This window comes from Lygodium microphyllum, chromosome 12 (assembly GCF_053477565.2).
Source record: "Lygodium microphyllum isolate KBCC chromosome 12, Lygodium_microphyllum_v1.1.10, whole genome shotgun sequence".
Classification (NCBI taxonomy): domain Eukaryota; kingdom Viridiplantae; phylum Streptophyta; class Polypodiopsida; order Schizaeales; family Lygodiaceae; genus Lygodium; species Lygodium microphyllum.
The window spans coordinates 15,461,597-15,474,775 of NC_141146.1; positions in this window are offsets into that span (position 1 = coordinate 15,461,597).

Consider the following 13,179-nt stretch of genomic DNA (forward strand, 5'->3'; position numbering starts at 1 on the left):
AGTTTGTGATCAATTCTATGATCGAGCTAGTGTTTTGTATCAATTACATAAGGATTCGTTAAATTCTTTTATGAAAAACAGATACTTATAGTAAGGGTTTTATAAATTATGGTAAAAAGTCACAAAAGGGTCAAGAAAATATCGTAAAATAGGTTACATAGGGATATATAAAACATGCCATGAATGCACATGATATATAGGATTTATATACCAGTGACAACCCTGAGAATGTAGGCCACCATAAAGATGATGGTGATTGATTTAATAAGGATCCTACCTTGTCTTGATAGAAGTGAAAGCAAATATTTGATTTGAATTTTTTTGACATCTGCTTACCTCCCTCCATCCTCATTCTCTATTTTCCTTCTTCTTCTCCTTGTTGGTTACTTACTCATCCTTTGACTTTTTTGAATTCATATATTTTTCTTATTTGGAATTGAAAATCATATCTTTAACTATGTTTCAATCATCCAATGATCCTTGTAATATGGTAAAAGAGCTTTCTATCACCTTCATATTAATCTTATTATAGATAAGGATGTTCTTAAATTGAAATCACTTGTTAACAAAACATAGAGATGAGTTCTTGCAAAAATTACATGATTGTCAATAGAAGAATCATTCATTGAAAAAATGAATCAAAGCATACCAAAGAAAATAGACTAGTTTAGGCCTTTGAAATCAACAAAGATCTCTCAAGAATATTGAGCATCTCAAACAAGGACGAGGTGGTTGTAGTAAAAAAATCCAAGTAGCAAGGTATATTTTTTAACTTAAGATTTAAATATTTTGCATCTCCTACATGGGAGAGTAGATAGGAGCTAAGGACTCCAAAGTATCAAGCTCTAGATCCTATGTAAGCTAGGGATATAGCCAAAAACCCTTATGGCTTCTTCCTTTTCTATCAAAATAATCTTCTCAACTCCTCTATTAAAATCAAAAGGGACATTCAAGAGTATCTCCCTAATGTGCATAAATTTGGATGACTTTCTTGTCTTGTGTAGGAAATCAAGAAGTTGGTCATCACAATTATCCTTAAGCTCCTCTTGCTCCATTCCATAAAGGAAAATATTTCTCTCTTTGATATCTCTAAATACTACAAAAACAAAAATTATGAAAGCATACCCCTTACTAGCAAAAAAAATTGAAGAACTAGATTGCATACCAATAACCTAATGTTGCATGATGTATGAAATGCAGGTTAAGTAGCAAGCACATATAGCAACACAACTGAGTTTGCGTTTTATATGACATTAGCTTAGCAAACAAAAATTCTAATGTCATGTAATTACAGGGACCAAAATCAAACTTTTTTGTCAGGATTTGAAAGTTTGATGTAAGAAACACAATTTTATAAGCTGTAGGAGTCAACAATGCTACTAAGTTTGTGTTTCATATAATACATTCACAAGCACTTTGATAGACCTATTGATGGGATAAAATTCAATAGTAATTGAAAAAAAATGGGTTTTTTAATCTGTGTTTTATTTGGTTGTATATGGTTGCCTTTGCGTTGGATATAACATAAGAGAGTCTAGCTTTAGTTTGATGGAGATAGACAAGATTACGGGTGAAAATAGTTGATGATTGCAATATAACACTTTTAAAAGACTCCTAAAAAGGCATTTAATAATAAAAATATTTTTCTCAAAATTTGAGCAAAAAATAATGTCTCTTATCCAAAAATGAGACGCTTACTTTTTTGTTATTTTCAAATCTATTTTTAGCACATGAGAACTCTTTTTAGACCTAGAAAAGGTGATTATTGAGTCCACGTTCTATCAACTACCAAGTTAATTAATAATTACAATTCTAACTCAAGATTGAAACCCAATCCCCAAGTAAAGAATCATTTTCATTCCATTACAAGACAATCTCATTTGGAATACGGTAGACTATTGACATATAACAAGAGTAATCTAGCAAGATCAACCACATATTTTGGAAGACATTCATACTCCAAAGCAAAATCTTAAAATATCAAGTAGACTTACATACATTAATCTAAATTTTTGGATTCCTTCCTAAAAAATGCTAGTTTTTTTAATTAAACGCTAGAATTTTTTCTACATTTTCAGATTAAGTGCTTCTTGACTACCTACCTTCATTATAATGTCGGTATGTGATGCTTAATGTAATATAAAATGTGAGCTCAATTACCTTTCTTGTGATTTCATTAACCTAAAATCACATTTTATTCATTTGTTCTCTTGTGTCCTATCACCAAGTGCTTTACGTTCCAATGTCGTACGGAAAACAAAAGATGTTGCTTGCTTTCTAATTCAATTATACAAACGTCATGTTTCATACATTTTCTTTCAAGGTATTGTCCTTGATGGAAAAAAATTTGCAATTGAGACATTGATGTGTCACCAAGGTATGGAAAAGTCTCATTACCGGGCTCCTGATGCATATTTCAAGAACACTTGTCATAGAGGTGGTCGCGTCAAGAAAAGCTATCTTATAGAAATGTTCAATTGGTTTTATAGATGCACCTTCGGTCGCACTCTCACATTTGAGAATGCTAAGGATACCGCATTGGTTGAATCCCTCAAGCAACAAATGCATGCACATAATAAGGAAAAGTGGCAAAACACATTTGTAGTGAATACACATGCAACATGGCACATGACAAGGTGAAGGGAAGGCTCAAAATGGGCATGTATGTAAAACCACATGTGAATCCCCCTTAAATCTGAGTACTAGATTTCATATAAATAGAGCTCTTTTAGTTCATTTTCTATTTCATACTTCTATTATTGTCTTCTCTTGTTCTCTTCTAATCCACCTCATGGCCCGCACCAAGGAAATTGTGCAACAACATCCCTTACCAAGCCAAGGCCAAGGACAAGTTTTCACTTCTCCACCATGGCAAGGCAAAGAGATCCCCTATTTCACTCGGTAGGATGACTCTAATAGTAGCATAACCTCGTAATCTCTATATCCTTCCTCCCCTCCCCCTTTTCATCCAAAGGCTCAAAGACCTTGCCTCAATTGTACTTGGTGTCTTTGAAAAGAGCTTGCAAGCAAGAAGATTCTTTCGAATAGGAAGAAGTAAGCAAGGATGTGGAAGTTGAAAAAAACGAGCTAGAGAACAATGAGTGTGAAGCCTTTATGGATGATGAAGATGGAAACAATGATAATGAGGGAAACATTAATCAATAGGCCCCAGGATGACAGGATAGAATGGCTAGAGGCTAGTGGAGATGCAATTGAGGGACACTCAATAGGTGTTAAGGGCCCCATGAGATGTCCCAAGCTAAAAACAAAGTTATCTAAATAACTTTCTCCTCCTCCTCTAAGACCCCTCCTTCCCACTCCAAAATTAGTCCCTATCGATGAGCAACCCCCACCCCAAGCCCTAGTTCCAAGCCCAACAAGCACAAGGATGGTAACCATGGCAAGGCCCAATGAGACGAGTCCTAGGACAAAGGCTAAAGTGGAGAAAGAACTATCATATGACGGCTCCCAGGGATATTCGAAAGTACTAGAAGAGCACAAACCTATTGATCAAGAAAGTGCCCTTTGCACACTTAGTGAAGGAAATTCTTCACTCTTATGGATATTAATTTTGCATGCAAGGGATTGCAGTGGAGGCTATCCACCACGAAGTTGTAGAAGTGTACCTTGTTGCCCTTTTTGAGGACACATATCTTTGTACAATTCATGCTAAATGGGTGGCCATCATGTAGAGAGACATACAATTTGCTAGACAAATAAGAGGGGAGAGAGATTAGAGGTGCCAAGGGCCTACAATTTTTGTAACACATTTCAATGCAATGTACTTTGTGAACTTCGACATGTGAATAAAAACCTTTGCTTTTCCTTATGCCTCAAATGTCTCATATTTTATTTGTGCATGATGGTGCAGTGATTAAGTTTACAAGGTCAATTGAGAGCTCAAGAATTAAGTAGAATGAGAAATCAATTATCAAATCAATGGTCTAGTTAACCTTTTTACTTTGTTGAATGATAACTTAGCATGCATCATACAAGCGACAAAGTACAATGACATTTTTAAAAATTTATCAATAATTTTTTTTGGTCCACATGCCAATTGACTTATTTGACCCAAAATAATCAAAAATGCCATCAAAAATTTGATTTGAGTTGTCCAAGAAGTCCTAGATGCTATGGTGAGTGAATGGGCTAGAGGCACCAGGAAGCCCTAAGCACTATGGTGTGTGAATGGACAAGAGACACTAAATAGCTCAAATCAAATATCTAATGGTATTTTTAAATCATTTTGGGCCCAAACTAAGCCAATTGGCCTATTGAACCATAATTTTTTTATTTAAAAAAAATTAATTATATTTTTGGGCATCTATCGTACTCCAAAAATATGCACACCTGTACCATGCAACATCGGTTCATAAAATCCTTTAATATTATCACAATTGAATGCTAAAAAATAGACAATATGCTTGAGAGATAAGTTGTAATAAAATATATTTGTATAATAGTGCAAACTACAAAGGGATTTTCGACTATACTTAGAATCCTAGAGCTCAGTACAAGTTTTAGGCCATATTCAAGCGCTTGATTTTCTCATGGGCTTGATTCTGTCTCTTCTTGGCCTCTAGTAGAAACCCTACCTTGATGATCTTCTACATGGCAGCCATGCTGGCTCCTATGGCATTGCCAATTCCCATGGGCTATAGTATCCTTCTATGTAGGTGTGTACCAAATACATGCTTCACCAACTCTTTCTTAACAAGAATGATATTCTATGCATTCGAGGTGATGGTGATTGCACATAGTGTCAAGATTATGGGAGAGAAGGAAGGAGTCTCGCTTGAAGCTTTCTTGCTTGCACAATGGGGGAAGACACACAAGGGTGGAGGCTGAAAACAGTTTTCCTCTTCTTAGTTGTGTAAGCCAAAAGAACTCAAGTACAAAGAAATAGAAGAACCCTATATATGGGTCTCAAACCAAACTCAACTAACTAAGGTGGCATACTAACTGAGCCACGAACTAGAGTAGATAAGGATAGCTATCATGTAGCTATTATTCATGGGCGGTGTACCAACCGCGTCTGCAACTGACAAGTCGGTGACATAAATATACAACGGTCACCCTGGCGTATCACGAGTGGAGCTCGATATCTCAACACTCCCCCTCGAGCTCAATCCCAATTCCTGCACACCAAGCAGGTCTCTGAACTTGCGCAGCTTCTCTGCGCCCAATGCCTTCGTGAATATGTCAGCTACCTGATCCTCTGTGCTGACATAAACTAGATCAATAAGACCTAGTAAAACCCTCTCTCGCACATAGTGATAATGCACCTCAATGTGCTTTGTTCTAGCATGATAGACTGGGTTATTTGCCAAGTGTATACTACTCATGTTGTCACAATAAATGACAACTGGCCCATCTGTAGACTGATGCATATCATAAAGTAGCTTATGCAACCAAGCTACCTCACATGCAGCCATTGCTGCACCCCTGTACTCAGCCTCTGTGCTCGACAAGGCAACTGTAGGCTGTTTCTTACTGCTCCAAGTGACTGCAGCACTCCCAAAAGAGAATACATATCCACTGGTAGATCGTCTATCAGAAATACTACCAGCCCAATCAGCATCAGTGTATCCATGCAACTGTATCTGAACCCCAGTCTCATAAAATAGTCCATACTGCAATGTGGACTTCACATACCTAAGTATGCGTCTAGCCGCATCCAAATGTGGTTTCCTTGGAGCCTGCATAAACTGACTTACCAATCCAACAGCATAGCTCAAATCTGGCCTGGTAATAGTCATATAAATCAAACTTCCTACTATGCGTCTGTACATAGTAGGGTCTTCTAGAAGCTCACCTGCATCTGTGCTCAGCTTCACATTTTGCTCCAAAGGAACTGAAATAGGCTTACAGCCTGTCATCCCATATTTGGACAGCATAATACCTTTCTCTGTTTTTCTCACATAAAGTGAGAAATCTGCCTTGGAAATCTGAAAGCCAATAGTGACAAGATACTGTCCTATCTTGTCAGACCATGCTCTAGGTGCTTGCTTCAAGCCATACAAGGCTTTCTTCAACCTGCAAACAAACTCAGGATGAACAGCATGCACATAACCTGGTGGCTGCTCCATATAGACCTCTTCTTGCAAATCACCATGCAAGAAGGCATTCTTTACATCCATCTGATGTAAAGACCATCCCTTTGATGCAGCCATAGCAATGACTGCTCTTACGGTTGCCATCCTTGCAACCGGACTAAATGTTTCTTCATAGTCAATGCCATATGTTTGTGCATACCCCTTGACTACTAATCTTGCCTTGTATCTGTTCACAGAACCATCAGCATTGTGCTTCACCTTATAAACCCACTTACAGCCAATTGCATTCTTACCTTTAGGCAAAGGTACTAACTCCCATGTAGCATTTGCTTCCAAGGCATCCATTTCTTCATCCATGGCTTTCTCCCATTTTTCTTTTCCCATGGCTTGCTCAAAAGATGTGGGTTCTGGTTCCTGTATCACTTTGACCATATATGCATAGTGAATGGCTGTAAATCCATCATATTTCAGCCTATCCACAGGATACCTAGCTCTTGTAGACCTGCGCAAAGTAGGTTCACTCCCAGGTGCTCTCAAAACATCCCTGGTCTTCCTTACTCCAGGTGTAACAATAGAAGGAATACCCAACTCATCATCAATGCTCTGTTCTGAGCCACTGGATTCACCATCCACATAAGAGTGACCTGCATTCACATCAAACATGGGCTGATCAACCTTCTCTTTTCCTTTTCGTGATACCTGCATACCACTATCTGCATTGCTTTGAGAAGATTCTCCTGATCTCAATCTGCCTGTCCATGGCGAAGAATGTGAACCACTGATAGAGGACGCTCCAGGTCCACTAATATTTTGTGACTGCTGCTGTGAATTCTGTGCAGCATTACCATTTTGTGCATCTACATCATCAATCACATTTACTGGTTTATACCAGCTACTCATCTCATCAAAAACAACATCTCTGCTCACTGTAAACTTACGAGTAGAAGGGTTATAGCATCTATACCCTTTTTGCTGCAGAGAGTAACCAATAAAGATGCACTTCTCAGCTTTTGGATCCAACTTGGATCTCAGCTCATCTGGCACATGTACATAGGCAATGCAACCAAAAATTTTCAAATGAGAAATATCTGGTTTCCTACCAGTATACCTCTCCTCTGGAGTCATTCCATGTATTGCTGCAGTGGGAGTCCTGTTCATTATGTAGACTGCTGTAGCAACTGCTTCAGCCCAATAAAAATCTGGCAAGTCTTTTTCATTGAGCATGGCACGAGATACCTCTCCAATATGCCTGTTTTTCCTTTCTGCAATTCCATTTTGTTGTGGGGTATAACTGCATGAATATTGCTGCTTTATGCCATGCTCCTGCAAGAACTTTGCAAACTCATTTGAGAGGTACTCTCCCCCTCCATCTGACCTTAGGCATTTTATCTGCAAGCCTGTTTCTTTTTCAACCATAGCTTTAAGAGTTTTGAAATGCCCAAAAACTTCACTTTTCTTTTTCATAAAATACACCCAAACTTTTCTGCTATAGTCATCAATAAAACTGACAAAATAATGACAGCCTCCAAGAGATGCAGCTTTAGTTGTCCACACATCAGAGTGAATTAATTCCAATGGCTTCTCACTCTCTTGAACATGTCTAGGAAATGGTTTCCTTGCCTGTTTTCCAAACTGACAGGCTTCACATACCTTATGCATTTCTGCAACCTTGAATTTTGGCAATCCTGCAACAATATTTTGGGCCTGCATTGATTTAAGTCGCTGTACATTAACATGACCAATGCGTTTATGCCAGATATCAATATCTGCAACTACACCGGTCCCATGTGCAAACATTGCTGCACTCAATTCAGACATGTCTGCATCCAATGTAAACATTCTGCCCTTCTTCTTTCCTTTTGCTATCAAGCGACCTTTATTTTTCATATCCTCAACAAAGCATCCATGAGGATTAAATCTGACCTGCAAGCCCTGTTCAACCATTTGACCAACTGAAACCAGATTCTTGGTAATATTCGGGACATGAAATACATCGGACAGGTATTTCTTTTTCCCACCCTGCATAGACAAGGGAATTTTTCCAATCTGCACAATAGGATGTGCAGTATCATCACCAGTCTCCACAAATCCTGGTTTTTCCATTTTCCTTGCATCCTCCATCCATTCTGCATGACCTGTCATGTGGTTTGATGCACCTGAGTCAACATACCATACATCATTGCTTTCTTCTGCACTTGTCATAGAATTGTTCATGTGCTGCACCATGAACAAATGCTCATTTCTGTCATCACCCTGTCTACTAGAAGATGCATAATTCCCTTGTTGCAGTTTTCCATTCATGATGTCATTCTGCTTTTTATAGCAGTCTTTAGCCATATGACCCATTTTACCACAGTAGTAGCATTCAACATTACTGTTTGCATTTTGGCCTCTTTGCCATCCACCACGACCTCTTTGGCTCCCCCTGCCTCTAGAGTTACCACGTCCTCCTCCATAGGACTGGTTTTCTTGAGTTTGCTGCATATTCTGATTTCTGCCACGGCCTCCAAATCGGCCTCCTCTACCTCTGCCTCTACCTCTTCCAGCATTTGAGTAGAAGACAGCTTCTTTTGAAGTTCCTCCTGAAGAAGATGCACCACCATTTCTCTGTTCCTCAGAAATTAGAAGAGCAATCAACTCCTCAAAATCAGGAAATCTTTCACGAACTGAAATGGATGTCCGAAACTGTGCATAATCCTTTCCTAGACCATTCAAGGTCACGGAAACTAAATCATCATCTTCCACTGGCGACCCAATGGAAGCAAGTGCATCTGCAATCTTCTTCACCTTCATGTGGTAGTCGTTGATGCTCATACTTTCTCTTTGCACATTATGCAACTCTTGCTTGAGCTGCATTTTCCTGGCTTGCGTATTTGTGCTATACATTTTTGACAAAGTATCCCATGCCTCCTTTGGCGTACTTGCATCCTGAATATGCACAATCATAGAGTCTGAAATACTGATAGACAGCCAATACATAACTTTCCTGGCTCTCTCATGCCATGTTTTAAATGCCTGCATTTGTTGTTGATTGGGAACATCAGGAAGAACTGGTTCTTCTTCATTTCCTGCAACAAATTCCCAATATCCTTTTCCCATAAGGAAATTCGTCATTCTAAACTTCCATGCCTGGAAGTTGTTCTTGTCAAGCTTTTCAGTGACAATCTGTGAAAGAGAATCAGACGCCATTACAGAATACTGCAAGAAATTCTGTCACTGCAAAAAACACAGCTTCACCCTCACAAGGGTAAATCTGCAAAACTGGCGAAAGTGGTATTTGACCACACAGTCACTTCCTAGTGACGATTTTGCATAAACAGGAACCAAGGATGATTCTGAAACTCCCAATGTCTCTGCGCACAAGCATACGATGCAATTTCTACAGTAACTTTTCACCGACCTGTAGAACAGTGGTCGCACAGCATGAAACTAAGCCTTTTCTTGAGTGCGTGCAGAAAACTTCCGTCTGCAAAACAGGCCCCGAAATGGCCTTAAATCAAAAAAACAAGGTCGCCAAGGGCTAAAGCCCTTGCCCGCAGCATATACTGCCCTCTTGCTTCACCGCGAAGGGCGTCTCAACCTGAGACAATGCACTCCTGCAATTTCCGGCTATGCTACCTGCAGAGATCTGCTCCCAAAAAGGAAATGAAAGCAACACTGCTCCTCTTACCAGACCACCGCGAGCTTGGCTTGCTTTCTTGAGCTCCTTACCACGAACAAGGCTCTGATACCATGTCAAGATTCTGGGAGAGAAGGAAGGAGTCTCGCTTGAAGCTTTCTTGCTTGCACAATGGGGGAAGACACACAAGGGTGGAGGCTGAAAACAGTTTTCCTCTTCTTAGTTGTGTAAGCCAAAAGAACTCAAGTACAAAGAAATAGAAGAACCCTATATATGGGTCTCAAACCAAACTCAACTAACTAAGGTGGCATACTAACTGAGCCACGAACTAGAGTAGATAAGGATAGCTATCATGTAGCTATTATTCATGGGCGGTGTACCAACCGCGTCTGCAACTGACAAGTCGGTGACATAAATATACAACGGTCACCCTGGCGTATCACGAGTGGAGCTCGATATCTCAACACATAGCACTTCTGATAGCGCCTTTAGGAAGAGAGAGCTAAGCATGTCCCATCTAGGGTGAAGGCGGCATGGACAATGGCTATGTGAGCAATGGGGATCCTGCCAATGTAGTTCCCTATGGAGGGATCCTTCCCGAATGCTCCATTGCACTTCTAGCAACTTGCAAAACCATTGATGTCGAGCATGGCCTACATTGAAATGAAATTAGTTCAAAATAGTATACATAGTAAAATAAGGTGTCTAGACACATTATTGATAAACTTACTTGCCACTCGACATTGGCGGCAACCTCAAGGGTTTGGTTAAGTCCACACTTGACTTGGATTCATTGATCGGGGGGAGTTGCTGCTCTTCCAAGGGCACTTGTCCTACCACCAAGCTAGCCGACACTGTCAAACTCTCGGATGCCAACCATGGCATGCTCTACTAAGTACACGGCATCTCTATGAGTTATGAATGTGCCATCTATGTCTTCTAGATTTAGGTTTCTGTACTCCATAGATAGATTATCAAACATCAGGGGGAAGTCATTGGCAATTGCCAACATCGACAATGCCGCATTCTTCCTTACTCCAAAAAATTTCTCCACATCATGGAGAAACACGAATTATTTGTCATCGATGAAGACTTCACTCATGCTATCTATGCAAGAGTCTACATTGGTGGTAGAGGGAGCAGCCTCTTGCTCACTTGAGCCCCCTCTTAAGGTGTTATCCACAACAATTATAGCTCTATTGACCATAATGTCTAGAGCTTATTCCTCTTTTGTAGCCTCTACTTCCTCTCTAGCATTGTCTATTGGTGAAGGCTTTGGATCAAAGAGATCCGTTAATAAGCCTCCCACATGCTCTTTAGCATCCACTATGAGTGTAGGTGGGTTCTCACCTTCATTGAATAATAAAACAAAAGTTGCAATCCATGAGAGGTAGTCAGTGTCATGCTAATTAAAGCCATATCCCCTAGCTTGTCGAGGAGTGAGGTGCTTGAAGTAGGTGAGTGTGAGATTTGCACAAAAATGACCTAGTTGTTTTTGAAATGCCTCCATGCCATTGATGTACTTCAAGACATTGCATGGTACCCATTCCTCGTCAAAATATTGGGACTCGATAGTATATTCTAGTAAGTATGTGTTCATGTACTCGATACAGTATTGTAGGCTTGGACCATGCCACAATACTATATCATAGTACTTGATATTGGGACAAAAGATATTGTAAAAATCTGAACTCCTAGTGAATTTCATGTCTTGAAGAAATTGCATGAAGCTATTAAGAGTGTGATCCATCATAGAAGATGGGGTGAAGGAGGTAAGTGTAAGGGTACTTGGGAGAGGAGAAGTGGTTGGAGAGTTGGAAAATCAAAATGAGACCAAGTGGTTGATTTTTATAGGCCATAGATCTAGAGTTTTAGTTTTTTTTAAATCTATTAACACAATTTAATTTTTTTAAAAATCACAAAACTATATAAAATATAAAATATTAGAGAATCTAAAAAATGTATAAAGCATTTAAAAATAAAATCCCTTTATCTATTCCTCGCTAATTTTTGATACATTATTTTGGACATAGATTTTGACTTATTGCAAAGCATTCGATAGCATATAATTCTTCTCCATTATTTTGCCTATCTAAAAGAAAAAAAACCAACTAAGATTTAAACTACTATATCCTGACCAAAAAATAATAATAATAATAAAAAGGCTCACCTTTCTATTACCAACATAGAAATTGAAGCTCTTTGTATGAATGCTTCCCATCAATACTAGATGCTCCCACAAATTTAGGAGACTCCAAAAATCACTCAATGTGATTGACTTGATTATTCCACCTAGCATATGAATTTAAATATCAAATGCTTGTCCCATGCCTTTAGTGGACTCCAAGGAAATCTATTCGTCCACTTTTTTCATCTAATGTCGGTAATAGAAGCGCATGTACAATGATGAATGTGTAATCAAGTAATGAAATGTTACACTAGAGACCACCACAGTGCACAAAAAGATATCACATTTGTGTACCCCATCCACCTCATTCCATACTTTTTCAAAATTTCAATTAAGAAAGTCATATGTTATATTCTTATAAAGAAAAATGGAGGGACATTGATGTGCATTAGTGCTTTTGAAGATATATACAAAAATATGAATTGGTAGAAACCATGAAATACCCACTGATCTTGAAGCTCTCTCGAATCTCAATGAGCTATGAATGTCATGTACAACCTTCATTTTCAATGTCTGAAGCATCCACTCATTCGGAATGGGCCATTTTAAAGAATTGAGAGGTGGACAAGGAAGTAATTCAAGAGAAACATACATGAATAAATTGATGTAGACACTATGTACATGAACTTATTTAAAACAAATCTCACACTGTAAAATATATTGTGATGACTTTCCAATAATCATTGTCTCACCCATATGTAGATCTTTGTATGTCCCAAACAAGCTTCCCAAAGGCTATTCCTAAACTAGATTCGAAGGGAAAATGTCAGATAGGAGAGAAGAAGTAAAAACCTCAAAAACATATGAGAAGTTAAGAACATAAAAGCAATGACTTACAATTTGAGGGAAAAACTTGTTTAGTCCTAGGAGGTAGCTTCAAGTCCTTCATACCATATATATGTTGAACTGATGCAACAAAACTGCAATTTGGAGCCTCTCTATGTCCAAGCACTCTACCCTTCCAATGATTTTGTAGTACACTACAATGACAAAGTCGATGAGGCCCTATTGCTGAAGGTTTCATGTAGATCCATGAATCCTTCTTGAACAATGCTCCCTCCCATTTACCATGTTCATCCTTTGTATTGTGTACATAGATAGCTGATATGGAATCTCAGGGTCTCCTTTGTTGACATATAGATGTGATTGGAATGGTAATGAAAGTAAGGAGAATTGTGTGGCTATGGTTGTGTGAGCATATAAAGATGAGAAATTCAATGGAATGGAAGAAATAAAATTACCATGGAAGAAAGAGAAGAAGTTGGGTGTTGGGTGGCTATGGTTGGGGGAATATGGAAGCTCTATGGCTATGGATA